Source organism: Notechis scutatus, chromosome 9, assembly GCF_049901735.1.
Source record: "Notechis scutatus isolate UNSWTSFEM ecotype Mainland chromosome 9, rNotScu1.2, whole genome shotgun sequence".
Lineage (NCBI taxonomy): Eukaryota > Metazoa > Chordata > Lepidosauria > Squamata > Elapidae > Notechis > Notechis scutatus.
Window position 1 is genome coordinate 19811091 of NC_142017.1, and position 5120 is coordinate 19816210.

The window sequence follows — 5120 nt, forward strand, 5'->3', positions numbered from 1 at the left end:
TTCTGGAAGGGAAGGTGAAATTAACAAAATGGATGCACGAATGAACATGGTGAGTCAATCACCATTTGGCTGCCTCATCTGGTTCCTAGTTTGTTTACTATGTTATCCTGCCTAATTTTCATCTGGGTACACAAAGGCATTTTTGGACACAAGTCCCTTTTGGGTGGCTGCCCCTCTTTCTGGAACCATCTCCCCTAAATACACAACAGGTCACAATTTTAAGTACTTCACAGCAAAGTGATAAAGGACTTGGCTACTTTCCCTCTTGCTCACTTTAATTGTCCCCTTCAGCGTGTTCTTTCATATATTGGGTTACTTCTTAAGTGCACCTATCTTTGGCCCAGAATCACATTCTTTGGGTGGCTTTATAAATCCTTGTACCTTTTTTCTTTTTTAAACAAACAAGCAGAATCTTGAACTGCAAGACACCGGCCATTATTTTAAATTCCTGGAGAAACCTATCTGCAGCAGATAAACATTCTTGTAAACCAGGGGTGTCAAACTCAATTGCATCAGTGTTGTGTTTGACCTTGGGGGGCCGGGGGGCCAGGCATGGCCAGGGGAAGCTCAACGTCACTCATGTTGGGGGAACCTGAGGTGGCCCGAACACTCTGCCAGTGAAAATGGGCTCCCAAATTCCATTTTCAGCTGCAACAACCTCCTGCAACCCTTTGCCAGTGAAAGCGGAGCTTGGGAGGGCTGCCCATGGCTCTCCCGAGCTCCGTTTTCCCTGGCAGAGGCGCCACAGGCCAGTCCTTCGCTGTTTCCAGGGTGGCTTTGCAGGCCAGATCTAAGCACTCTGCAAGCTGGATATGGCCCACGGCCTTAAGTTTGACACTTCCGATGTAAACAGTCAAAAGGGATTTGGTATGGCTTGCTTTGCAAGATGCTAGTCTCCCATTCTTTGACTTGTAATTTAAAAAACCCACATTTTGAAGAAAAATCCAGAGCAGGCAGGGTTGGGGATTGAATGAGGTTGTGAGAGGAAGCTAGGGTGCCTTGGTGCTAAGGCTTCCAAATGTGATATTATCAATGGCAAGGTTTTTTTTTTCCAGGTACCCTGTGGCACAAACAAAATGAATTTCAGTCCTGTAGAGAAGACTCAAAAGTGGAGTGGCAGAAATAAAATGAGTATCTCTAGGCAGTCCTTGACTTCCAACCATGTGTTTAGTGACTGTTCAAAGTTACAATGGCACTAACAAAAAAAAAAAGTGGCTTGGGACCTTTTCTATCAATGGTTAGATAATAAAATACAATAATGAAATATGTAGAATTTTAGAAAATAATAAATATATAAAGATGTATTTTTTTCTTTTTTTATTATATCTACAAAATGATCTTAGGATAGATTTGGGAGGATTATATGAATTGTTATAAAATAAACTAAGTAAATTATAGTTATCTTGCAAAATATGAATGAGTAAAATTATTGTCAAATGATTAATAATGATACTAGGGTATTCAATTTTTGATTGATAATATGAGCTATTATGCAATGTAACTGTAACTGAAGACTATGAAATGGATGCACAAAATTTTTTGTCAACCAACCAGCACACTGCTTGTATACTTATGGAAGAAAGTTTGATGTTTTTATGTTTTGTTTGTTTATGTTTGTCTTTAAAAACCAATAAAATTTACCAAAAAAAAAAAAAGTGGCTTACTATCGGTCCTTGCACTTATGACCATTCCATGGTCATATCAAAATTCATGTCCTTGCAAAGGGGTGAGATTAAAAAATCCCAGCAACTGGTTCATGCCCAGTTGCTGGGTGGGTGTGGCCTACTGAACTTCCGGGAGGGCCATTTTTCACCTTCCCAAGAAACCAGAGGCCTTCCCTAGGCCTCTGGGAGGTTGAAAACGGCCTCCCCCAGGCTCTGGAGGCCCATTTCCGCCCTCCCAGAGGCTCCATAAGGACCCCGCACTTACCTGCATTGCATCGGAGACTCCTGGGAGAGGTGGGCAGGGCCAGCGGGTTGGTTGAAATACCCATTTGGCGAACCAGATGAAAACTTAACATCCAGTTCACTCGAACCGGTCCAAACCGATAGAATCCCACCCCTGCCCTTGCCCATTTTGGAGTCATACGATTCCATTTGCCACCTTCCCAGCTGGCTTACTACACACAGTCAATGGGGGATGTCGGATCTGTTTAACGACAGCATGATTCACTTAACAACTGCAGCGGTATGCTATACAACCATGGCACAAGAGGTCATAAAACGGGGCATGACTTGTTCGACAACCACCTTGCTTTAGCGATGAAATTTTTGGTCCCTATTTTGTCCATATGTTGTGTTCCTCACAATTTTTTGTGCAGAGAATTTCCAATTCAGCCTTTGAATTCTCCTGTGGAAATCCTGAGGAACCTCAGTGGAGTCCAGCTTTTTGAAATTCTGTGGACTTCAGCTCCCAGAATTCCTTGAGCCTGGAGGAGAACTTCAGGGCACTGAAATCTACCCACCTGGGAAAAATGATCCTCCAGGACTGACAGCCATGGTAGAGGGTCTGTCAGCTTGATTTAAGGCAGGGTCTGGTTTTCTTGCCTGTCACTTTGTTGATTGGCTGACATTGACCTCAAATTGATGGCTCTTTTGATCCTTTGGATTTTAACATTCTTCACTAGTGATTAAATTTTACTTCTGGTTTGTCTGAATTAGGATGGATCAATGTGTTTAAAAAACTACCATCCTTTCGTTCTTGTCTGCTCAGTGCAATGTTTCTACATATTTTCCCCATGAAATTATCCCCGTCTCTCCCAGATGCTAGTAAATGGCTCTCATTTTCGTTTTTAATCACAAACACTTCTTTTAATTCTCTTCTCTACCCAACTAGTTTGAAAAAAGTTTTTTTTTAAGTGTTTGGAGAAATCCTAACAAACACAACTCTACAGAATTACCACAAAGCAGGCATGTCGCCTCGTTGAATGGATTAGCGGTGGACATCTAAATTTTTGCAGGAGATTTTGTGAAAAAGGGTTTTCCTTTGTTTTTGATTTATATTTATGAGATTCCAGAGGAAACCTGAATGCTTTGACTGCTGAACAGAAGCAGACTTGTTAAAAAAGGTGGGTCCTTTGTAACAGGTTATTGCAAAACATTTTAGCACATCTGACGTTGGTTACTGTAAGAGCTTCCAGGCAGACAGTTCCTTGTCATATGATGGTTAAGGACAGCACTAGAGTAGCTGTAAACACCATTTTATTCTTAGGAGTAAAAAGTAGGAAAAACAGACGAGAGGGTTACGAATGCAAACCAACACATTTTGGATGTCTCTAATAACATTTCAGAGTGGAGCAAGGGGACAGACTAATCGGGCCTGGGTCTGAAAAACCACCCAACACAGAAACCCTCTGTCCAGATTAAGAGTATTTTAAAATTATGTTTAACAGACATAAGAACATAATTCCTGGAACTGACATCTGAATGTCTTGTTTTTTGCCTGCTCCAACCTTGAAGGACTCTGGAGCAAAACAAAAACAACAGACTAACCAGGAAAAAGAATTATATTGAGGCTCTAGAAAGAGTACAAAGAGCAAGAAAAACGATCCGTCCCCTGCCACGCCCACCAAGCCACACCCACAGAACTGGTAGTAAATTTTTTTGAATCCCACCACTGCTCCTGTCCCCTTCCCACGACCACTGGCTGCAAATGTCCATGGACCTTCTCGGTCCTCCAGGTCCTGGTTGCCCCAAAGGAGGTTTTTTCAGCAGGCAACTGGACTCATCCAAGAAGCTTCTTCAGCTCTGAAAAAAATCACCGTACCCAAAAGTTTAAGAGAATGATTAACTCTATCATGAAGGTTTACTAATATTACTCTTACTATGTGATTATTATCTTATTATCTTTTCTTATTATATTACCTCCATGGTGCAGTGGTTAGAGTGCAGTACTGCAAGCTTCTCCTACTGCAATTTGGCAGTTTGAATCCCACCAAGCTCAAGGTTGATTCAGCCTTACCGTCCTTCTGAGGTGGGTAAAACGAGGACCCAGATTGTTGGGGGCAAGAGGCTGACTCCGTAAACCGCTTAGAAAGGGCTATAAAGCACTGTGAAGTGGTATATAGGTCTAAGGGCTATTGCTCTTCCTTCCTTCCTTCCTTCCTTCCTTCCTTCCTTCCTTCCTTCCTTCCTTCCTTCCTGTTAGAATGCAATATTGCAGTCTGATTCTGCCCACAGCCAGCAGTTCGATTCTGACCGACTCAAGGTTGACTCAGCCTTCCATCCTTCTGAGGTGGGTGAATTGAGGACCCAGATTGTTGGGGGCAAGAGGCTGACTCTGTAAACTGCTTAGAGAAGGCTGTAAAAGCACTGTGAAGCAATATATAAGTCTAAGGGCTATTGCTGCCTGCCTGCCTGCCTGCCTGCCTGCCTGCCTGCCTGCCTGCCTGCCTGCCTATCTATCTATCTATCTATCTATCTATCTATCTATCTATCTATCTATCTATCTATCTATCTATCTATCTATCTATCATCTATCTATCAATCTATCTATCATCTATCTATCTATCTATCTATCTATCTATCTATCTATCTATCTATCTATCTATCTATCATCTATCTATCTATCCATCCATCCATCCATCCATCCATCCATCCATCCATCCATCTATCCATCCAACTCTATATCTATCTAAAAGCCATGATGGCATAGTGGTTAAGAATGCAGTATTGCAGGCTAACTCCGCTCACTGCCAGAAGTTCAATCCTTGATTCAGCCTTCCATCCTTCTGAGGTGGGTAAAACGAGGACCCAGATTGTTGGGGGCAAGAGGCTGATTCTTTAAACCGCTTAGAAGAGGACTGGAAAGCACTGTGAAGCGGTACATAAGTCCAATTGCTATTATCGATGCTATGTCTATTATTATTATTTCTATTTTTTCCCCAAAACTAACTGTAGACAGACAACACTTCTGTTCAGGTAGATATTGAGTTTTTAAGTTTACTAAAGAAAAACGTATAAATAAAAAAAATATTTTTAAAATCACCTTTGGGACCCCGGCTGCAAAGTTTTCTTCGCCTTCCTTCCCGTTGCTCGAGTCCAGTTGCTCCGCATCGGTGCTCCGGCCACCCCGCCCTCCCTGGAGTCGTTCCAGCCCCCGTTACGGGATCCCCGTCCCCG

At 42.4% G+C, this 5120-nt stretch overlaps 1 long non-coding RNA gene across 1 annotated transcript; it reads right to left on the reverse strand.

Moving 5' to 3' along the window:
* Nucleotides 1-3183: 3183 nt before the first annotated feature.
* On the reverse strand, nucleotides 3184-3958 carry LOC148129851 (uncharacterized). Its single transcript, XR_015750580.1, has 2 exons — nucleotides 3864-3958; nucleotides 3184-3746 (listed from the first exon to the last, which is right to left on the reverse strand). It is a non-coding gene; the product is annotated as an uncharacterized LOC148129851 (long non-coding RNA).
* Between the last annotated feature and the right edge of the window lie 1162 nt (nucleotides 3959-5120).